Here is a 25,271-nt window from a genome sequence, read left to right as displayed (position 1 = left end):
CTCTCATTCTGATTTTATCTGTAATATTTATTAGCATTCCCCCAAAAAGATTCTGGTGGAAAATAAAAAGTTTATGATTTATTATTATAAAACAAGTCTTGGCTGTACTATGAATACAATTCATATTGAAGTTGTTTTTTTTTTAATTCTATGCATAAAAAGTTGTCTAGTTTTAGACTCTCAAGTGTGTTTCAGGCATTGTGTTAGGTTCCGGGGGTACAGTAATTGACAAGAAAGACACGATTCCTGCCCTCATGGTGCTTATAGTTTAGTAGGGGACACTGACAACCACATGTAAATATATACTGTGATAAGAGCTGTGTGGGAAACAAATTGGATGCTGTAATAGAAAATAAAGGGATGAAAAGAAGGATACATATTTTGATTGGTAGTTCTCAAACTTTAATGGGTATCAGAATCACCTGGAGAGCTAACAAAGAACACAGTCCTGGCTTAATCAAAGTAAGGAAGGCCTGGCCTCTGTATTTTTACCAAATGATTTTCCAAATTTCGAGTAGTACTGCTTTAAATATAGTTTCCAGAGCAAGCCTCTCAAAGAAGGTGACCATAAACTGAGTTCTGGCTGATGAGAAGAATTGGGAAAAACAGGCTTTTCACTGGATTTGGATCAACTTTGTCTGAGATGCTGCCAGTGTTTCAGCTGTAGGGCTGAGAAGTTCATTTATAGCTTAAGTGAGCCCATTCCATTTCTTATTACAAATATATTTGATAACTTAAGTGAACAACTAGAGAGGTTCCTATAACAAACGTATTTTATGAGCAGGAGTGGTTACACTAGACATTTTGTATTTAGTAGCCATGTCATGGAACATCTCTCTGAAAGACTTATCCCACTAACAAGGGACAGATCACTTATCTTTACCTTTAAAACCTTTCTCTGCAATTGGATCTTTTTCTGACAATGCCTTTTTACAGTCACTGAATAACAAATTCTAAGTTCTCTGAAATTCTCTTCGTTGTCTTGCTAAGAAGTTAACAACGAGCATGACACTTTGAATTAATTCTCAAAGTACTTGTCTTAATAAGATTATTTCCCCTCAAGGTTTTTCATTGAATATAATTGTAAAAATTACATTTCTTTAACTAAGGTCAGTAAAAGAAATTGAGGTATTTAATTTCTGATTTCCACATAATCAAGTGAAGAATAGAGGGGAAGAATATTCCAGCTAGAGGGAATAGTGTACAGGTTGTCCCTGAGATGAAAGAGGGCTTGTCTCCTTCATGGGACTCGAAGAAGAGAGTATAGCTATGGTATAGTGAGCAAGAGAGAGAGGAGCACAAGACACATCTGAATAGTTTAGCAGGGATCAGTCCATACTGGCCTTTGAGGCTAAGATAAACATTTTGGTTTTTATTTAATGTTCGATGGGAAGCCATTGACACAACCTATCCATCAAAAGTGTTCTGTGAAGAAAACTTTGAGTTTGTACAACAGATCTGTTTATAAAAGAGATACCTAGGAAGATAATATTCACAGAACTAGCTCCAGGATTCTGAGCTCGATTTTACTGGCTCATGCTTCACTCTATGTCTTCATTTCTCCATTGTTAATTCTTGCTTCCTCTGCCTCTCTGTATTCACCTCCCTATTAGTCTTTCAATGTATTGTATCCTCCCAATCTTTCTTTCTCCTGGAAGAACTGGAACTTGAGATCCTATCTAAAGTGCAGAATGGCCTTGTTGTACTGGCCCGAGCATAGAAAGTCAACACCAAGAAAAAAGCATGCCAAATTGCAGGGTCTTTATTGCCAGCGGCCACGGAGGACTCGGGTCTCTCCAACTCGTGGCCCCGAAAGGAGGGTGTCAAGACCTTTTATACCCGTAAAACCACCTCGGGAGTGAGGGTGAGGGGCAGGGGTGGGGGTGAGGGGCTTCAGATGTTCTGAGGGCTAGTGGATTCTGTAAATCACCTCCTGGGCGGAGATGAGGGTGAGGGGCTCCAGACATTCCAGTGGATTCCTGGGCAAAGATGAGGGTGAGGGGCTCCGAACTCTCTGAGGGCCAGGGGACTTTTTGACATTCTGATTGTTACTTAAGTGGTTCACAAAAGTCAAGATTAGCATTTGCTTACACATTGTCTGGGTAGGGTGGAAATTACAGTCCTTAATTACTTATTCACATTTGGGTTATAGAGAGCAGTTTCAACAGAAAGCCAAGGTATGGTTGAGGTATGCAGTTTTATGGGGCTTTTACCATGTCACAGCCTTGAGAAGGAAAAGAAACTTTTTATCCAACAAATGCAAGCCCTCTTTAATTATCAGGCCCAGAGAGGTGTTAAAATGCAACAGCAGTGAAATCTCACTCCCACCTTGACCTAAATAATTACATCTTGAGGTCACTTGCTATAGGGGTTCTAAACTAACTAAAGTCAAGTAGCTATGAAATGCCATATGCTAGACATCATAATTTATAGCCATAGTTTAGCAATGCATAGCCAACCACTAACCAATCTTATTTTGGTAAACCAGTGAGAATTCCTGTCAAACAACTTTGTATCAGACCACTCCTGTCCCCTCTTGTCTTTAAAAATCTTATAACAAAAAGGTCCAAATGGAGCATTCCCCAAAGCAACTTGGAAGTGTGTCCTGGGCTGCAAATAAATAAATAAATACATAAAATATTTGCCCAAATAAACTCTCTCTTTTAATTTTGTCTCCTTTTCTTTCTTTAGTTTGATAGCCTGAAGTATGACAATGTGAGCCATTCAAATCCTACTGGTCATCTTAGCTGGATGACCTTGGCTGAGTCCTATACCCTCAGACTCCTCATCTGTAAATAGAGGATAGTAATAATGACTACTTACAGAAATACATGTGTAAGTCCAGGGAAATATTTAGAGCATGGCCCGCTACATAGCACGTGCTCAAAAATGTTAGTGACATATCTCGTATTTCCTATTCAAACTTTTCATTTTTACTGTTATCTCACATTTTGAGCTCTTTCTGTTCAAGGAGTGTATCATTTATTTTCAAATCTACCACATCACCTTGCATCTGTTGCCACTCTGTAAATATTTGTTCTGTTTTATACAATTATGAAATCCCACATGACCTAAGAGGAGTGAGAAAATACCACCTGCAAGACTGATAAGGAACCCCTTCAGGTCAGTGGATGGATGTAACTTCATCATTGAAGGACTGGCAACAGTTGAATAGGCAAAGAAAAAGAAGGGCATTCCATTTGGCATGACTGTGAGTAAATGTGTGAGATGAGAATGTACATAACTTGTTTGATGGTCAGTGAGTAGTCCATATGATTTGAAGTGGAGGATTTGTTTGTGGAAGTCTTTAGTATGTTAGCGCAAAACTGAGGAGCACCTTCATTAAGAAGCTAAGTTTGGACTTTTTCCTGCAGGTACTGGGGAACATTGAACATTTCGACACGAAAGAGGGACATAATGAAAGCAGGGCTTCCTCAAGATTAATCTGATAGTGCTGCGTAGATTTATCTGGGAAACCAGTCTCCTGGCTACTTTGTTCCCTGAACTAGGGCAGTAGTTATGAAAATGGAAGATTTGAGTCAAGAGAAAACTGGCAGGACTTGGCAGCTGAACTAAAAGTCAAAGAAAAGAACAATCAATTTGAACTTGAAATTATCATGGTCAGCTGCAGTGACTCATCCTGTAATCTCAGCATTTTGGGAGGCAAAGGCAGGAGGATTCCTTGAGGCCAGGAGTTCAAGACCAGCCTGAGCAACATAGCAACAACAACAACAACAAAAATTCGGGAGTGGTGGCATGTGCCTGTAGTCCTAGCTACTCAGGAGACTGAGGTGGAAGGATTGCTTGAGTCCAGGAAGTCAAAGCTGCAGTGAGCCACGATTGTGCCACTGCACTCCAGCCTGTGTGACAGAGTGAGGCCCCAGGTCTGAAAAAAAAATTATCATCATGAGATATATAAAAGCAGGCCACTTGGCCTCTTTCCCTTAATAGTTCTATCTTTAAAGCAGAATTAATAAAATATAACATCTTAGCTTCACAGACATGAGAAGAACTTAAGCAAGATACTTCGTGTGAAGCATCAATATGATAATAGATGCAAGGGTCCTTAGCCTGTTGCCTAGCATAAGGAAAGGAATTAATAAATGTTCATTTTAAATTATTTTTATACTTTTGGAAATAGAACCTCATAGACAAATCAAGGCAGTTTGACAGGGGGAGAGTAGCTAAGGGAAAGAAAGGATTAAAGAAGATACTGAATCTATACTTCCTGTCTTCAAATTTGATTTACACTCTAATACATCAAAGAAACCTATTTGCTGCTCATGAGTCTGAGAGTAGAATGAAGAACGGTAACTAGTTATGATTATTTATGGCTTCCCTCTCCTTCCCCTTTTATTAGGAAAATCTCAGCAGAAACTTATGGCTATAAACATCTGTTTTGCTGACCCAACAAAACTCAAGTTCTTTGATAGTTAAATTATTTAAATGCCTTGGGAAGAAGTTATACATATTTAAGTAAGAGCGGACAGTTATTTACAATAATACAATACACAGTCCATTCTTTCCTCTGGACCTGACTGCTTCTCTGGTCCCTGAAGGGGCCATTTCCCTCCTCATACCACTTCACTTTTGGCCATAGACAACTTCCAGTTTCCAGGAATCACTTTCAGTGGTTTTTCTGAGGGTCTTTGTAATGATAAAGTCACCCCCCACCTTTTTTGGTTATTTCTATAAGCTCTCTTCCAAAGAACTAAAAATGCTTTAACATGTAGTCAATAAAATGAATCCATATCACAATCCTGTGTATCTAGCAGGAAAACCATCACAAGCTTTCTAAGAGGCTCTCAGAGGACTAATAGTAGCACAGTTAATCTCACTTAAAAGTGGGAATTCCCCACCAGAATGGCTAAAATGTAAAGGAATTGCAGTTCCTAGTGTATGTAGTGATAAGATATGGAACAGCTAAAACTCCTATACCTTGCTGATGGGACTGTAAACTGGTACAACCACATTGCAGAACTATTTAGCAGTATCTAGCAAAGCTAACATATATGTCCCATAACCCAGTAATTTAATTTGATCTGGTTGGTGGTTACATAACTGTTTATAAAGATGTATTGAGCTGTTGCCTTACTATTTGTGCACTTAAGAGTATTAAAATTACAAGTTAATAAATAACTGTATATTTGTAAACATGAAGGAAGGTAAGGGAATCCAAAGCCAAGAAAATAAATGAGTTGCCCAAGATCATCTTTTGTCTGGATTTGGAGATTTATTCTACTGCATCACTTCAACTGAACTACCTATTAGAGAGGAATTACGTTTTTAAATAATCTTATTTGATTAAAGAAATTGGGCACCTTTTTTATTAGAATGAGGATCTGAACCTTCTGCAATTGGTAGATATACCAAATTTCTGCTCTGCCAAACTACAAGAAAAGAGAGGGGTTCAAGACTGAAAGACCAGGAGAAAGATGGGGAAAGGAGGAAAACAAAACAGATTGAAAAGCCATTGCTGCTTCTCACTCCTACTGCTAAAGCTATCTCTAAGATGGGACAATTTTGTCTAGCATCTTTATTTGATATCCATTTGACAAATTCAAATTATCTACAATGCATACAGTACTTTACATTATATTAAGAGTATATGGTCCCGTTTTATAAATGAAGAGGCTATATATCTCCTTAAGAAGTTGTCTTAGTTTATTCTTGCTGCTGTAACAAAATATCACAGTCTGGGTAATTTATAAATAACAGAAATTTATTTCTCACAGTTCTGGAAGCTGGACGTCCAAGAACAAAGTGCCAGCAGATTCAGTGTGTGGTGAAGGCTTTGTCTCTGCTTCCGAGATGGTGCCTTGTTGCTATGCACTCAGTTGGCAGAAGGCAGAAGGGCAAAAGGGGATGAACACTGTGTAAAGCCCCTTTAAAAGAGTATTTATCCCATTCACGATGAAGAAGCCCTCATGACCTAATGATTTCCTAAAGTCCCCATCTTCTAAAATCATCACCTTGGGGTTTAAGTTCCAACACATTAATTTTGGAGAGACACACACATTTAAATCATAGCAGCAATTTATAGTGATTTTTGATGTGTTGCATATCTTTCAGCTAAAAGCTATACAGAAATCTGTCCTTGCTAAGTGAGATCAACAATAAACTCTGAAAACAGGTGTTCTCAACCACCCGTGAGGGTCAATGAATACACCTGAGTGGATCAATTGACTGCATAAAATTATGCACACCATTTTACCTGTATATTAGTACCTTTTTTCTGTGATGGGAATCAGAGCTTTTTGGGAAGCCATGAATATGCACTTCTCAGATCTACTGCCAATAGCATATTGACTGACGGCCCCAGCACTCTGAAATCTATTACTGAGTTGATGCCAAGGCCACACTTCCTACAGCCTGCTCCAAGACAATGACGCAGGACTCCTCTGATGGCAACTCTGGCTCAAGGACTCCCTGACAGCCTTGCTGAACTCCCTCAGAACTGTACTTCAGTCTAAGATGCATCCACTCAACCTTCCTCTCTTCCTTTCTTCCTCCCTTCTCTCTTTCCTTCACCCAGGGTCAGGTCTGCTTTGAGCCTTCCCTGTTTCCCTCCCAATTTTCCCTCATAGGTACTGTCCATAATAAATCTCTTGCATGACTAATCTCATGTAGTATCTACCTCTTGGAGGACCTGGAGTACACAAGTGGTACCAGGAGTTGTCTGAGAATATAGGCAGTAAGATGTGGAGTTGGGACTTGGTCATTCACTGCCCAGTAGGTCATGGAGGTTATGCACTGCCCACTGTCCTGGTTAACAGGTGGGATTCAGTTAGTCCCTGGCACACAGTGGCTGCTCAGTGAATGTCCCTCTATTGGGACTTACTCATCAAAGATTTCACTGGTAGTGACCTGGGAAAATGTCCCAATAGAGGAGTTCAGTGGTCAGCATCATGCTGGGATATGACTTTTAAAGTAAGCCATAGTGCTGTAACTTACACGCCTTACTGCAGAGAAAGAAGTCCAGCACCTGATAGGTTTCTTTGGGTTCTGGAGCAGCATATTCCCCCGCTATGAATATTCCTCTAGTCTGTAAATAAGGTGGCATGGAAGGCTGCCGGTTTTGAGTAGGATCCTGAGCAGGAATATAATCTGCAGCAGATCCAAGTTATGGTACAAGCAATCTTGCCACTTGGGCCATACAATCTAGCAGACCATATGGTATTACAGGTGTTGGTAGTGGAAAAAGATAGTGTGGAGTTTATGGCAAGCTCCAGTGGGAGCAAAACAATATAGGTTCTAGGAGTCTAGAGCAAGGACCTGCCATCTACAGCAAAAAATGTTATGTCTTTTGAAAAACAGGTCCTGGCATGTTACTTGGCCCCAATAAAGACTTGACCAGGGGTGCCAAATGACCATGTAGCCAGAACTACTGATTATGAGTTGGGTTCTTTCTGACTCACCCATGTCATAAAGTTGGATAGGCCTACCATCAATCCATCATACCATGGAAATGGTACATCTAGGAAGGGGTCCAAGCAAGATTTGGGAACACAAGTAAATTGCATCAGCAGGTAGTTCAGAACCCCATGTCATTCATAAATGTTGCATCAGTTCTCCTTCCCTGGTTTGCACCTGTAGCCTGAAGGAGGGTTTCATTCACATATAAATAGCTGAAGTAGAATAAACCTCTTCCTTGGCTTACAGATGAGTCTGCTCTGTAACATGTGAGTGAAAGCTAAACATAATTGATGGCTTCATTGCCACCATATTCAGGAGTGGCCCTAAAAGACAGTGAGAGGGAAAATCTTCTGAATGGGAAGCTAAAGTGGTACATCTGGTCATCTACTTTCTGTGGAAGGAGAAATGGCCTGAAATAATAATATTTATAGATTCACAGGCAGTGGCCAATGGTCTGGCCATCTAGTCAGAAGCCTGGAAGTGAAGATTAGATCAGAGACAGGGGGTACTGAGGTAGGGGTAGGTAGATGGACATATGGGAGTAGATACAAAGTATGAAGATCTGGTATCACACATAAATATCCATCAGAAAACATCCACCACACAAGCAGACAAAATGACTCATCCAGTTGACATTAGCCAGCTTTTTTCATTATCCAGCCCAGAATTGGCATCATGGGCATCTACATGGAGGGGCCATGTTAGCAGAGATGTAGGCCAACAACACGGACTCCCATTTACCAAGACTGATCTAATTAATGCTGCCTCTGAACATCCAACTTGTCAACAAGAGAGACCCATACTGAGCTCCCAGATATGACACTATCCCTTGGCCAGTTGTCAAGTCAAAAACACTGGACAAACCAAGGCCAGCACTTTGTCCTCACAGGGATCGATAACCATTCCAGGCATAGATTTGCTGTTCCTTCCTGCAGAACCTCAGCCAGCATTACTATCGAGGGATTATGAAAGTCCTGATTCATAGGTATGGAATCTTATGCAACATAACATCTGACCAGAGGACTCACGTTACTGCAAAGGAGGGGTGAGAGTGGCCCCATGACAATGAGATTCACTGGTCATAACAGGTACCACACTGTCGAGAGACAGTTGGCCTCAACCAATGCTGGAATGGACTTAGAAAGGGGTAATTAAATTGTTGGTTTGAAGGTAACACTCTGAAAGAAAGAGATGCCATCCTTCAGGACACAGTGTATGTATTAAATATGAGGCTTTTATCTGGTACTGTGTCCCCAAGTAGTAAAAAATACATAGATCCGGAGAACAAAGGGTGGAAGCATGAGTGGCCTCACCATTGGAGGATCTTGTGCTGCCTGTCTCATCAACACTGGGTTCTGCAGAATTGGTGGCTATGTTCCTCAAAGAGGGCACACTCTTGCCAAGGGATGTAGGAAGGGTCCCATGGAACTGTAGGCTATGACTGCCACAAGGACACTTTGGACTACTTGTGCCCAGGGGCCAGCAGGCAAGAAGAGGAGTTACAATTATGGCAATAATTGACGTTGATCATCAGGAGGAAGTAGGGCTGTTTTTATACAATGGGAGCATGGAAGAATGCGTGCGTGTTGCCCAGATAATACACTTTGGGGCCTCCAGGTACTCTCTTGCCCATTTATGACTGTGAATGGGCAAGTGTGGTGACTGCAACCTCAGAAGTGTATGATTTCCAAGGGCTCAGACCTCTCAGGAATGAAAGTTTGGATTAAACCACCAGGTAAAGCCAGTAAAACCTGCACAGTTCACGGTAGAGGGAGAGGCAGCCTCAAGACTTGCTGCAGAACAGGGGTTGTAATTTGTCTTATTAACTTCCTTTCCTAAGTTTTTCCCTCAGAAAAAGAGGTCCATAGAAACCATGTAGGATCTGCTCCCTGACCTTGTGTGATGAAGTAGAACTGTGCAGTGCAAAAGACTGGCAGCCATGAGAATGTTCCTCTCAGATCCCTGTCAGGATTATAATTTACCTGCCACTGCTCTGAAATCCATCACCTCACTGAAGCCATGCCCCTCACCTGCTGCTTTCAGCCATGAGTAAGTGTGGCAGGGACACTAAGGCAGGCACCTCGATGGAAGATGCAGGACTCCTCTGACCTGCCCCTTTGGCCCTAGGACTCCTTATCAGCTTTGCCAAAAGTTTCTTAGACATGCATTAAAGTCTAAGACACTTCCACCTAGCCTACCTTCATTTCCTCTCTCCTTCACAGGGGGTCAGAATCTCCTTCTCAGTCTGATGGCACTCCTAGTCTACGCTGAGAGTCTGATGGCACTCCTAACCCCCTCTCTCTCACCATTTTCCCTCACAGGTCTTTCCCTCAATGACTCTCTTGCATAGTTAATCCCACCTCAAAGGACCTGAATCAACACAGCTTTCATCAGATACTCAAGAGGTTTGTGACCTAAAAAAGGCTGTATACAACCCATTTGCCAGAGGTGAGTTTGAATTTGAATTCCTGCCTTAGAAAAACCAGAAACACAATATGGAGGTGTTCTTAACCCAGATCAATGGTTTCATTCTTGCAGTATCCCTGATACAGGTAAGTAAGATTGTGCTGAAGCATCTGGGAAAATAAATCAATGATGGGAGTAAGTTTAGGCCAAAAAGCGATTTCTCTTCCCTCTGGCCAGGCAAGCAGGTCACCCTTCCAACAGAGTCAGCGTTATTATATAAACTAGGAGGACTCAATGGAATTTCACAAAGGCAATTAAGTTAGAGAAATAGTCTGCCTTAAATTTACTTATTAAAATAATACATTAACACTATTAAACATCCTTCCTGAATCATCTAAGAATGCAGTACTATTAGTCACTCCAAGAACTTGAAGTGTACCACAAACACAAAGGCATGAGCTTTCTCTATCCTGAAAAATGCATTGACAAGGGAAGATGATTGCAAACCATTTCTGGAGAAAATTAAATACATACATTTCAGGTTTTAGACAGGCTTTAAAAAAAAATGTGTGCTTCCTAATCACCCTTGAGCTTTTTGCATGATATTAATCATGTTCTGCTGGCAGGGAGAGGGAAGATATCTACCTAATAGATCTGTTGCTCACGGGGAAGTATTTCAGAGCCTGGCAACGTCACCTTCTCTTATTAGGGACAGGACTGATTCAGAGTGCTCCTCCTTGACCCATTTATTCATGGGTATGCTCTCAAGAATAGTTCCGGCTGGGCCCAGTGGCTCAGGCCTCAGCACTTTGGGAGGCTGAGGCGGGCAGATCATGAGGTCAGGAGTTTGAGACCAGCCTGGCCATTATGGTGAAACCCCATCTCTACTAAAAATACAAAAATGAGCTGGACGTGGTAGCGCACACCTGTAGTCTCAGCTACTCGGGAGGCTAAGGCAGGAGAATCTCTTGAACCCGAAGGCAGAGGTTGCAGTGAGCCAAGATTGTGCCACTGCACTCCAGCCTGGGTGACAGAGCAAGACAGTCTCAAAAAAAAAAATTGTTCCAAGCTTTCTATTTCATAGCATAATAAAAAATAAACTCAAGCAAAATTCAGCTCTGTCCTCTTTCTGTCCCATTTTCTGTCCTGGTAATATTTCCTGGGACTTTTCCCTTCAAAACAGTGAACTAAAAATTTTATTTTATAAAAATTCATTGTCCCAAATCCCCCCAGATGTCAGCTCAACTTAAAGTAGTGAAGAGCATGACATTTCTAGAGTAATATGTGTGCAGAGGAGAAGCTGGAGGTGGAGGTCTGGGATATAGGTGGGAGTGAAGCCTTTTTCAAAGCACAAAAAGTCCCAAATGATCCTTCATTAAGAGTAATGTCTCTGTGGAGCATCCTTGTGTTCATGGCAGGATGTTAGGATGAAGAGCCTACGGGAACATCAGTAGCTGATTGAAGCCTCTCTTCATTCTTATGTCTCTAGCTGTTCCAGTTGCCAAAATCATCTAGTCATTCTCTTTGGGACAATAAGTTCTGTGAGTCCATGCCAGTTTTGTAATTTAATTAATAAGGAGACCCAAGTCACCAAGTGACTCTAGATCAAGCATCTAATCTCTTGCATCTAAATTTATCTCTTTGTAAAACTGAGATTATATTGATTATCTCCTCCTCATTTCATAGGTTCTTATAAAGGGGAAAATGCCCAAATTTTAACTGAGTTATTATTATAAGAGCCAAAAATAGTGTTAAATCTCTGACTCATGGGATTCTTTCAGCATTATCCATGTTGGTTTTGCATTCATCAAACAAAAAAAAAAATCTTAGTAGCTCTGACAGATTTTGAAGATCTAGCTTCAAACATTGAGTACTTTGAGGGAGGAAAATGACAAGGTAAAATGTTGCTAGTTAATATTACTAGTTTAAAGGTAATAATATTACTGTTATAAAACCATCCCTCACATAGTGTTGTCTTTCAAAGGAGTACATTTCACACAACTAAAATTGAAGCTGACATCAGCAACCCATGCTTGCATGGATCTAGCCACATCTAGCAAATCAGGATTCCATGCAACTTTTACTCACATACCCTGCTTCACCATTTTCTTCTGATTCTCCAGCATAGAAGCTCTCAAACCAGTCTGTCATCAGAAGACCCTCCGTGCTGGGCAGAAAAAGAAATGGCAAGAAAACAGTCCATTTTCGAGGGAATAGGGGGGCGGAATTGGCAGAAACTCTCAAGCCAAGAAATTTGACTCCACTGTACTATGATCTGGCTCCCACTTACCATATTATATATTTATAAATCTAAAAGTATTTCCTAATTCTTATTATTTTTTTTGCTACTAGCATATGGAGAGGAATGGTTCTCATTGGAGAGAGAAACAAGCCATTTGACATGGAAATAACAATAGCCTCTGTCTCTAGTTGGTCAACCGCAGCTCCAGCAGTAATTGAGTTGGATGTTTTCCAAGTCTTCATTCACAAAGAGTTGTTCATAATGATGCCTATGAGAGGGCTTTTTCCTCTTAAATTTCACAGAACACTTTTCAAAACAGAAAAGATGGTAAAAAATTCTTATATATATGTATATATAAAATTCTGATACACACACATACATCTTATTATCAAAGACAAAGTTTTAATAATGGCTGATATGCATTAAATAATTTCTTTGAAATTTTGTAAATGGCATATGCCATTACTGACAGGTAAATTAGGTTTGGGAAAAATATGTTCATGTACTATGAGTGCTATGAACTAGCTTTTGTATTAAAGCATCTATTGTATTCTACCTTGTATTATTGCTCTTCATTAACAAGTTCATCTCCATTAGCTCACCAACCTTTTGAATACAATTGCAGTATCTTTTATTTTCTAAAGCAGTGCTATTTAAAATGTGGTTCATGAAGAGGGGCTGGTCCGGGAACAATTTGTTGCCAGTTTGCTACAAGATAAGTACAAAAATTGAAAGTACATATTTAAGATCTTTTATAGAAATTTACTATTACCATACTAAGTGCACGATGAGTACGTTTATCTAGTAGACCAGATTGAGTGTTCTTGAACTGGCTAGAATGACTTGCATGTGGTGTGAGGTGTATACTTGCCCAGGACAGCAGGACCATGTATTGGTCTGGCTTGCAATTAATTAGGAATAAAAAGAGCAACAAAACTAGAGTTTTAATGCAGATAGTTTGAGAAGCACCACTCTAAATCAGGAGTTGGAAAACTATGGCTTTTTAGTCACATCTTACTGGTCACCTAACTGTATATATAACTGTTGCTGTATATAAAGTTTTAAGAGAACACAGTCATGCCCATTCATTTATTATATATGCTGTTTTCATGCTACAGAGGCAGAGTTGAGTAGTTGCAACAGAGACTGTATGGTTCTCAAAGCCTCAAATATTTACTACCTGGCCCTTTACAGAAAAGGCTTGCTGATGCCTGTTCTAAAGCCATTAAAAAAAAAAACACTTTATTTGACTGTAATTGACAGTAAGAAATGCATTTTACTTAGCAAACAAGTAGACACATACATATATCTATCTAAAAGTTTTCCAAAAAAAATTTACTCATACTATGTGTGATGCACTTTGATATTTTTTTGCTCTTCTGCTTTAATTGTATTAAAAATAATATTGAGCACAACATAGTAAATTTGTATTACAACCAATTATAGATTTTTACCCATAATTTTAAAATTACTGCTCTATCACAGTGCCTTGCATACAGGAAACATTGATTGAATAATTTATTAATATATATCAATATCAGAATTATTTACCTTTCATGTCACATAGAGATTACTGCTATTCATTATTATCCACACCTTTTAAGTTCTCTCTTATACCATAAGGACTGAAAGCCTGGAAATTATATTTCCCAGATTTTTTTGCCATCACAGTTCCAGTTAGAGTTTGATATGAGCGATACTGAAGGTGGAATGAAGGAGGAGCTATTATTCCATAATGGAAGGCAATGGGCATCAGAAAACAAAGGCAAAAAGCATGTGGTTTTGCCACACACTTCCAGGCATCTGCCGTAGCATTCCTCTCTCCAGTGCTGCAGGCAGCTGATATCACTGGTAGTAGCTTCCCTGTAATTCAGCATATTTGGTGAGATCTAGATCATTCATCACATTTTGTCCTGCTTATGTTTGGGATATTTGGGGCTTCCTAGTTGATTCCACTTGAGAAGTGTTCAAAAAAGGAATTAACTAGAGATAGAAATTAATTACATTTTCTATGAAGTATATGGGATAATCAATGACCTGAGGAAAGACCCCCCCCCAATTGTTGAAAATTTTGAGGGTAGAATTAAAGAAAGGAAGAGTTATAGTCATTGGTGTGCTGGTAAATGTTTAACAACTGTCTCTCTTGGGGAAAAAAATCTGTGATTTACAGAGTTTGCCTATTTTCATGGTGTAAATACTCCCACAATGCCCAATATCAAGCTACCATTGTGGAATCAATGAATGGGAAGTTGGAAAGGGATGCCCACAATCAGCTCTGCAAGTTAGTGGATGCTGCCTACAACACATTAGATATAAGCTTATTAGTGGGGTGTCCAGGACACCCTCAGCTTGTATCTGTTGTCCATACCTGCCATCTTTCCCTTCCGAAAGTATTTTATGTAATAGAGTCTATTCTTGTTATGCACACCTATGTTCTATAAATTCACTGCAAACACCAAATTAGTGAATACTGAACTATCACTCCTAGCGAAAACATAAGGTTAGGTTCCTGCAAGGCTCTGGTCACATTTTTATCAATCAGTCAATATATTACCTTGTTTTGTGTGTGTTCCTATTTAAAGACACCTTATTTAATGTATATTGTTGGTTCATTGTACATTAACATATAAATATATACATTGAGCTTACAGCCAATAGCACTATAACACATGTCTGACGAAGACTTAATATATATTTTCTTTTTAAGAAATATTATAGCCTTCTTGTGTTTATGAACAATAGACAGCACTTCAGGACTACACACGGGGTCCACTTTAAACAGCAAAATTATTAAGTAAAAGCACAAAAATGGTGAAAATGTGGCACTAAATAGACTGTGAAAAGAACACCTGTTTACCGTGTAAGAGCTGAAACAAGCAGAGTGTCACCTTGTTCAACCTAAGCAAGGAGAAGGCATGTTGAGTGGCTAAAATTTTTTGTCACTCTGAGCGTGTCTGTTAACAATGGCAAAAACACCACAAGTATAGATTTTGGTGTTATGAATAAATTTTAGTAAGCAAGCAAATCTGTAAATAAGGTATGAATAATGAAAATTGACTATATATTATGATCATCCTAGTTATTTTTTAAAGATTTTTATTGATACATAATAACTGTACATATTTATGGGGCACATGTGATATTTTGATACATGCATACAATGCGTAATGATCAAATCAGGTTAATTAAGACATCCATCACCTCAAATATTTATTACTCCTTTGTGTTGGGAACATTTTGAATCTCTGAATCTCCTATTTTGAAATATATAGCAAATTACCATTAACTATACTCAACCCACTGTGCTATTGAACACTAGAACTTATTCCTATCTAACTGTATTTTTTTTTTTTTTTTTTGAGCCAGAGTTTCACTCTTTTTGCCCAGACTGCAGTGCAATGGTGATTTCAGCTCACTGCAAATTCTGCCTCCCAGGTTCAAGCGATTCTCCTGCCTCATAAGTAGCTGGGATTACAGGCTCACACCATCACTCCCAGCTAATTTTTTTTGTATTTTTAGTAGAGATGGGGTTTCACCATGTTGGCCAGGCTGGTCTTGAACTCCTGACCTTGGGTGATCCACCTGCCCTGGCCTCCCAAAGTGCTGGGATTACAGGCATGAGCCAGCACGCACATCCCTAATTGTATTTTTATATACATTAGTCAACCACTCTTCATCCTCCGATCCCCATTACCCTTCCACGCCTCTGGCAACCATCATTCTACTCTCTACCTCTATGAGATCAACTTTTTTAGCTTTTACATGTGTTAGAACACACAATATTCATCTTTCTGTGCCTGGCTTATTCCACTTAACATAATGTTTTCCAGTTCCATCCATGTTGCTGCAAATGACATAATTTCATTCTTTTCTTGACCAAATAATATTCCATTGTGTATATATACCACATTTTAAAAATAAGTTCAACTTTTATTTTGGATTCAGGAGGTACATGTGCAGGTTTGTGAACTGAATATACTGCATGATGCTGAAGTTTGGGATATGACTGATCCCATCATCCAGGTACTGAGTATAGTACCCAATAGGTAGTTTTTCAACCCCTGCTCCCCTCTTTCCTCCTCCCCAGTAGTCTTCAGTGTCTATTGTCCACAAATACTCATTGTTTAGCTCCCACTTATAAGTGAGAACATGTGGCATTTGGTTTTCTGTTCCTATGTTAGTTCACTTAGGATAATGGCCTCCAGCTGCATCCATGTTGCTGCAAAGGAAATGACTTTGTTGTAGCTGATAGCTTCGTCGTATTTCATGGTGTATATGTACCACATTTTCTTTGTCCAATCCACGTTGATGGGCACCTAGGTTGATTCCATGTCTTTGCTATTGTGAATAGTGCTGTGATGAGCATATGAGTGCATTAGTCTTTTGGTAAAATGATGTATTTCTTTTGTGTATATACCCAGCCAATGCGATTGCTGGGTCAAATGGCAATTCTCTTTTATTTTAAGTTACTTGAAACATCTCCAAATTGCTTTCCACAGTGGGTGAACTAACATTCCCTTGAATAGCATATAAGTATTCCCTTTTCTCTCCAGCCTCGCCAGCATCTGCTATTTTTTGACTTTTAAATAATAGCCATTCTGATTGGTATAATATGGTACCTCACTGTGATTTTGATTTGCATTTCTCTGATGATTAGTGATGTTGAACATTTTTTTCATGTTTGTTGGCCATTTGTATGTCTTCTTTTGAGAAGTGTCTGTTCATGTCTTTTGTCCATTTTTCAATGGGGTTGTTTTTTGCTTATTCAATTGTATAATTTCCTTATAGATTCTGCATATTAGACCTTTGTCAGATGCACAGTTTGCAAATATTTTCTCCCATTCTATATGTTGTTTACTTTGTTGATAGTTTCCTTTGCTGTGCAGAAGGTCTTTAGTTTAATTAAGTCCCACTTATCAATTTGTGTGTGTTTTTTTTTCTTTTTTGAGACAGAATTCGCTCTTGCGGACCAGGCTGGAGTGCAACAATGGCACTATCTTAGTTCACTGCAACCTCCACCTCCTGGGTTCAAGTGATTCTCTTGCCCCAGCCTCTGAAGTAGCTGAGATTATAGGTGTGCACTAGCACACCAAGATAATTTTGTACTTTTTTTAGTAGAGACGGGGTTTCACCATGTTGGTCAGGTTGGTCTCAAACTCCTGACCTTAAGTGATCCACCTTGGCCTCCCAAAGTGTTGGGATTACAGGCGTGAGCCACTGTGCCCAGCCTGCAATTGCTTTTGAGGATGTGGTCATTCTTTCCCAAGGCTGATGTCCAGAAAGGTATTTGCTAGGTTTTGTTCTAGGATTATTACAGGTTGAGGATTTACACTTAAATCTTTAATCCATCTTGAGTTAATTTTTGTATATGGTAAAAGGTAAGGGGCCAGTTTCATCCTTCTGCATATGACTAGTCAGCTATCTCAACATCATTTACTGAATATGGAATCTTTTCTCCATTGCTTGTTTTTGTTGACTTTGTCAAAGATCAGATGGCTACAGTTGAATGGCTTTATTTCTGGGTCCTCTATGTCATTTCATCAGTCTTTGTGTCTGTTTTTTGTACCAGTATCATGCTGTTTTGGTTACTGAAGCCCTGTAGTATAGTTTGAAGTTGGGTAATGTGACAACTCCAGCTTTGTTCTTTTTCCTTAGGACTGCTTTGGCTATTCGAACTCCTTTTTGGTTCCATATGTAGTTTTTTTTTTTTTTTTTTTTTTTTAGTTCTGTGAGAAATGAAATGAGTAGCTTGATACCATTGAATTCATGGATTGCTTTAGGCAATATGCCCATTTTAACATTTTGATTCTTCCAATTCATGATCATGGAATGTTTTTGCATTTGTTTGTGTTACCTATGATTTCCTTACTGATTTGGGTCTCAGCTTGAATGTTATTCAATACCATACTTTCTTTATTTGTTCATCCTTTGATGGACACTTAGGTTGATCCAATGTCTTGGTTATTGTGAATAGTGCTGCAATAAACATGGCAGTGCAGATATCTCTTTGCTAAATTGACTTCCTTTCTTTTGGATATATACCCAGCAGTCAGATATCTGAATCATATGGTAGTTCTATTTTAAGTTTTTTGAGGAAACTCCAAACTGTTTTCCATAGTGACTGTACTAATTAACATTCCCACCAACAGTGTAAAAGTATTACCCTTTCTCCACATCCTCACTAGCATGTTATTTTTTGTCTTTTTGATAATAGCCATTTAACTTAAGTGAGGTAAGATCTCATGGTTGTTTTGATTTGCATTTTTCTGATAATGAGTGATGTCAAACATTTTTTCATATACTTGTTGGCTGTTTGTGTCTTCTTTTGAGAAATGTCTATTCAGAACATTTACTCAGTTTTGGTAAATTGGATTATTTTTGTTTTCTGCTTTTGCTATTCAGTTGTTTGAGTTTCTTACATATTCTGGTTATTAACCCATTGTGAGATGGATAGTTTGAAAATATTTTATTCCATTCTGTAGGTTGTCTCTTCACTCTGTTCATCGTTTTCTATGCTGTGCAGAAGCTTTTTAGTTTGATGTGATTCCATTAGTCTATTTTTGCTTTTGTTATCTGTGCTTTTAAGGTCTTACCCCAAAAATCTTTGCCCAGATCAATGTCCAGAAGTGTTTCCCCAATGCTTTCTTCTAGTAGTTTCATAGTTTCAGGTCTTACATTTAAGTCGTTAATCTATTTTGATTTTTTTTTTTAAGTTGGGGTCTCACTCTGTCACCCAGGCTGGAGTGCAGTGGTATGATCATGGCTCACTGCATCCTACCTCAGCCTCCCAAGTAGCTGGGACTACAAGCACGTGCCACCATGCCTGGCTAATACTTTTTTTTTTTTAGAGACAGGCTCTCCCTATGTTGCTCAGGCTGGTCTCAAACTCCTGAACCCAAGTGATGCTTCCATCTCAGTCTCCTAAAGTGCTGGGATTGTAGGCATGAGCCACTGCACCTGATCTAAGTTGACTTTTGTCAACAGAGGTCTAGTTTCATTCTTTTGCATATGGATATCCAGTTTTTCCTGCATAATTTTTTGAAGAGATTGTTTTTTTCCCAAATATAAGTTTTTGGGGCCTTTGCAGAAAATGGGTTGGCTGTAAATACATGGATTTATTTCTGGGTTCTCTACTCTGTTCTATTGGTCTATGGGTCTTTTTATGTCAGTACCATGCTGTTTTGATTATCATTGCTTTGTAGTACATTTTTAAGTCAACTATCGTCATGCTCCAGCTTTGTTCTTTTTGTTAAGAATTGCTTCAGCTATTCAGGGTTTTTTGTGGTTTCACACAAATTTCAGGATTTTTTTCCCATTTATATTAAGAATGTCATTGGTGTTTTGATAGGAATTGCATTGAATCTATAGATCACTTTGGATAGTATGGACATTTTAACAATATTAATTCTTCCAGTCCATGAAGATTAGATATCTTTTTTCTTTGTTTCTTCTTTGACTTCTTTCATCAGTGCTTTATAGTTTTCATTATAGATATATTTCACTTCTTTGTTTAAATTTATTTCTAGGTATTTTATTTTTTGAAGCTATTATAAATGGGAATGCTTTCTTGATTTCATTTTCAGATTTTTTTGCTATCGGTATATACAAATGCTACTGATATTTGTATGGCAATTCTGTATCCTGCTATGTCACTGAGTTCAATTATCAGTTTTAACAGGGTTTTTTTTTTTTTGGTAGCATCTTTAGTATTTCTAAATATAGGATTATGTCATCTGTGAACAAGGCTAATTTTACTTTTTCCTTTCCAATTTGGATGCCCTTTATTTCTTTCTCTTGTCTAAGTGCTCATCTGGCTAGGACTTGCAGTACGTGTTAAATAACAGTGGTAAAAGCAGCACCCTTGTTTTGTTCCAGATCTTAGAGGAAAGGCGTTCAATTTTTCCTCACTCAGTGTGATGTTAGCTGTGCATTTGTCATATATAGCCTTCACTGATTTTAGGTATATTTCTTCTGTACCTAGTTTGTTGAGAGTTCACCCTGGTTATCAAGTGACAAAAGTCATTAGGTCTTTCCATGGGTAGAAAAGATAGGAACTCTGAAATAATTAATTAGAGAGGGAGAGATTTAAAATATTGTCAATATTTTGTTGACAATAATTTTATGTGTAAAATCAACTTACAAGAGTTGCAAGAGGCCAGACAGATTGAATTTGTTACAAGTTTTATCCTTTTATGGAGTCCCTGAAGCTCAGAATTCTAACCAAATCTTGCATCACACCATGGGTGTTGTAGTGTGCCAAATAGGGTCCCTATGGCCTCTATCCTGAGGACTCTGTTGGAATTGATTTTGTAACATCAGCCTGATTCTTACTGATTTTCAAAATGAGGGAACAATTCAAAAATCTTAAATGCTGGAAGCACCCTTATAAAGTCTGGTCTTTTGTTTGGGTCTACTGAAGATTCAGACAGGTACTGAAAGAATTTATCACTTGCATCTCAGATATGTTCTTCCCGTTTATACTCTCCACTCCTCTCTACCATGCTCTTTGCCCCAGGAGCTAACTTCTTAAAAAAAATTAATTATTTTTATTGTACTTTGGGCTCTGTGGTACATGTGCACTTCCTGCATCCCGCAGGATTGTTGCATAAGTACATACATGTCATGGTGGTTTGCTGTCTCCTCCCCGCCCCTCTTTCCCCCCATCACTTACATCAGGCATTTCTCCCAGTGTTATCCCTCCCCATCCTCCTTGCCCCACCTCCCGCTGTCCCTCCCCTCCCCTCCCCTCCACCTCCTCACTTAGCCCTGTAAGTGTTGTTCCCTTCCCTGTGCCCAAGTGTTCTCATTGTTCATCACTCACCTATGAGTGAAAACATGTGGTGTTTGGTTTTCTGTTCTTGTGTCAGTTTGCTGAGAATGATGGTTTCTAGATTCATCCATGTCTCTACAAAGGACATGAACTCGTCGTTTTTTATGGCTGCATAGTATTCCATGGTGTATACGTGCCACATTTTCTTTGTCTAGTCTATCATCGATGGGCATTTGGGTTGGTTCCAGGTCTTTGCTATCATAAACAGCGCCACAATGAACATACGTGTGCATGTGTCTTTATAACAGAATGATTTATAATCCTTTGGGTATATACCTAGTAATGGAATTGCTGGGTCAAATGGAATTTCTATTTCTAGATCCTTGAGGAATCGCCACACTGTCTTCCATAATGGTTGAACTAATTTACACTCCCACTAACAGTGTAAAAGTGCCCCTTTTTCTACACATCCTCTCCAGCATTTGTTGTCTCCAGATTTTTTAATGATTGCCACTCTAACTGGCATGAGATGGTATCTCAGTGTGGTTTTGATTTGCATTTCTCTAATGACCAGTGATGATGAGCATTTTTCATATGTTTATTGGCTGCATATATGTCTTCTTTTGAAAAGTGTCTATTCATATCCTTTGCCCACTTTTGAATGGGTTTGTTTTTTTCTTGTAAATCTGCTTTAGTTCTTTGTAGATTCTGGATATTAGCCCTTTGTCAGATGGGTAGATTGCAAAAATTTTTTCCCATTCTGTTGGTTGCCGGTTCACTCTAATGATTGTTTCTTTTGCTGTGCAGAAGATCTTAAGTTTAATTAGATTCCATTTTTCAATTTTGGCTTTTGTTGCCATTGCTTTTGGTGTAGATTGCATTAATAGATTTCTTTGTCTTCTGATTCCTGGCTGTCTAATGGTAGGCACACGTAGATCATCACATGGGAACAGAGTGAAGTCAGAGTATTTATTCCCTTGCTTTTCTTTTTTTCTGGGTTGCCACGGGTTGGCAGTGGTTGTATTTCTCTACAAAAGGCCACAACTCTCATTGTGTGGCCTTCTCTTATAGCTATAGTTCTCTCTCTTTGTTCCAGTAATTGCTCCCTTTACCTCTTCAGGCTGTGGGTTAATGGCATCCTTCACCATTACATGTCATCTTAGCCAAAAGGCCAAGAAGTGATAATGGCATCTTTCTCATGGGACTCCTAGGACACCTCATTATTCCTTGGTAGTTTTCCTTAAACACACCCACATCATGATAAGCAGTCTTTTTATTAAACTGTCCTCAACTATCTTATTTGGCTGTGCCATATTATTTCCTTCTGTGACCTGACTGATGACTTTGAGGTCAAGTGTCGTAAGTCTGTTTCCTCCATTATAAAGGTCCCCATTGACATCCATCTAATGATTTTGATAGGGTTTGATGATTGCTGCTAGAAATGCCATGCACCAACTATGTCATTACCTAAAATATAGCTTGTACAAGAAATAGAATAAATGTTCGATTATGTCTCTTTTGATTTTTCAGAAGAGTTGATGTTCCAGTAACCTCCAAAAAAGCCTCCCTTTTTTCAAATAATATTGTGAATTATTAAATATGTATATATCTGGTGAGCTTCATTATTTCTTTTCATGTTCAAATTGTCCCATCCTTCACCAGAAGTAGCCCCCCCATGCTGTTGCCTTTTTGTCATGACCTAAATAGGCTTCAATAGCTTTCTTGCTCTGTGGAACAATGTGATGTCTCAGATTCCTTTTATACATTTCTGCTCCATACATAGAACCAAATATTACTCTAAGGAGCCCTGATTCCTTTTTGTGGCTAATGCTATTTAGAGACCATAATTGGGGCATTAGGGATTCTCGTTTCTACTGGGTTTTCATTGCTTCTGCATTTTTTTTCTGTGAACAGAATTATAAATGTGTACATTTTTAGAAAGTGAAAAGCAAATCATGAGTTTATACTGTTAGTTCCAAGGAAAAATGTAAGATTACTGGGTTTTTAACTTATTTTATATGTGTTTCCCTTTTCTCTTAAATGGAAAATATCCTAATAATGTTAACAGATTAATAATTGATCATTTGATTTTCCTGCTTTATATATCATAGCCTCAAAAATAACAATGTTATTATTAAAAACAAGACTATTGAGTCCAGTGCAAGATTTCTCTGAGGTTATTTGGTCTTTAGGATATATGCCTCAAAGAATTTAAGGGGGTTAAAAGGTTTAATTTTAAAATCACTTGAAATAGTACTGCTGTGGTTACGCCACCAAACTGAACTATAATTAGATTCCATCACTACAATTTAATTTTGGTTTTTGTGTAAAAATTATTCTATGATTCTGAAGTAAAAATTATAGAATAAGGTACATCCAGAGAGTCCTAACTTTATTCACTGTTCTTGTTCACATATTCCCACATATTTCCTTCCCCCTCCTCTAAGTAATATTTCTTTATTAATTTTTTCCTTCCATTCTTTCTTATTGAAGCAAGTGTGTGTGTGTGTGTGTGTGTGTGTGTGTGCCTCCCAAGACCTTTTTTTTGTGCCATTGGTGGCAAGCTCTACATTTTACTTCACCTTGCTTTTTTTGCTTTTAAGAATATATCTTGGAAATTACCTACAATTGTATAAAGAGATCTTCCTCATTCTTTTTTAAAATAAACTAGTTCTTCATTGATTAGATGTAGCATTGTTTATTCAACCAGTCTCCTTGAGGGTAATTTGGGTTATTTCCAAGCTTGTACTATTACAAACAGTGGTGAAATGAAGTTTTTGTTATATGTCATCTTGAATTTTTCCTAGATTTCTAGAAGTGAAATTGCTCATCAAAGGATAAATACATATGTAATTTTTTAATGTTACAAATTCTTCTCCAAAAATATTTTACTTCCAATGAGAATGTCTGTTTCCTCACAACATCACCGATGGAGTATGTTGCCAAACCTTGAGATTCCTTTTGCTCCTGAATGGGTGAGAAATAGTATCTCTGTGTAGTTTTAATTTGCATTCATTTATCTTACCATGATTAAGTAGAGCATCTTTGCATGTGCTTGAGGTTCATTTGTGTATCTATTTTTATCAACAGTCTGTCTCTTTAAGACAGAAGAGATTTAAATGCTCTTCAAATTATGTAACATGAGTATCTTAATTTCAGTACCTCAGAGGCTGACCGTAAGACAAGGACTCATGTGAACATGAATTATTAGCAGGTATTTCCATGAAAAGGCAGTATGCTAATGGAAAAATGAGACAAGAAAAAGGAGGCTAAGCCAGGGTGTGACAGCAAGCAAAGTTCCAGAGAATATTGTTCTGGGTCAATCTCACAGGGGAGTTATGGAGACTGTGTGAAACACACCTCAGAATTGTCCCCAATGGGTGGCAAGGGAGGTGGAATATTTTTTCTTTTCACTATCTGTCACTGATTGGTTAAGGGCTGCTCTCAGGAGTCATAGGCCCCCAGGCACTTCCAGTTTGCTGTATCTCTGGGCAAATCAGGCTTCAGCTGCCTGAGAGCAGTCATCCAACTAAGAGATGTAGACATTGAGAATAAAAGCCTTCAGGGAGCCAGAAAGTCTGAACATGGTGAAGAGATTGAAGGGGTTATGGATAGAGCACTGGCAGCAACTACTTTAATAAGTGACTACCCATTCCACACTCACAGGAGATCAGCACCGTACAAAAGAGACATGTATCAGGGATGATTGCAAAATAAACACCTATGTCCATGATAGATGAGACAGTATTATTGGCATCTTATTTACTTGATTTGACTTTATAACAATTTGCTAATCACATATGTTAAAAGAAAATTATGATGTATTATGTACGCCTAGTTTTCCCTAGTCACACAGTGTTGAGTCAGATGTCTCCTTTGAGGGTACCTTAGAATTTTCACCGTTGCACCTGGTAATCCCTTTGTGTGAAATCAACACCCAGGCATGTGTTGGAATTAAACCAGGGTTCCTCTGACACTACACCAAGAGGTATAAACAGAGCTTGTTTTCTCAGCTAATGAGAGCAAACAGTTCTATCCCAGGTGGCCTTCCTTGGAGGTTTTGCAAATATAAGATAATCACACATAGGCCAGAGGTACAGCTCAACAATCCTGAATGAGAAACCAGGAAAAGAATAGAATACAATATCTTGCTTGAAACTATCAAGTATTTTAGCCCAGTGGCAAGAAGTTTACTGACAAAGCAAACAGATTTTATCTCTTAGGCCTTTGACCCTGGTTTTCATGTTTTGATTTATAAGAGGACCTAAAGAGCTATTAGATTTCAACATCACAGAGAGCAGAAAGCTGTTCCTCATTTCATTTATTTTCTTATTATTTAAAATTAGTAAGTGGAAACAGGCTACGAGAGAAGAGCTAACATGAATGGAAATTGATCCAGAATGTCATTTCTCCACATCCATGTTTTTTTCCTCTTCA

The 25,271-nt window shown here is 38.6% G+C and overlaps 1 pseudogene; it reads left to right on the top strand.

Moving 5' to 3' along the window:
- Positions 1-1,691: 1,691 nt before the first annotated feature.
- The window catches only part of LOC105714265 (BAG family molecular chaperone regulator 1-like), a 49,449-nt pseudogene continuing 25,869 nt past the window's right edge, over positions 1,692-25,271 (top strand).

Source organism: Aotus nancymaae, unplaced genomic scaffold, assembly GCF_030222135.1.
Source record: "Aotus nancymaae isolate 86718 unplaced genomic scaffold, 86718_ANA_hifiasm-v0.15.2.pri h1tg000058l, whole genome shotgun sequence".
Classification (NCBI taxonomy): Eukaryota; Metazoa; Chordata; class Mammalia; order Primates; family Aotidae; genus Aotus; species Aotus nancymaae.
Note: the sequence above shows the minus strand (reverse complement) of the source record. Positions and strands in the feature narration are given on the sequence as shown.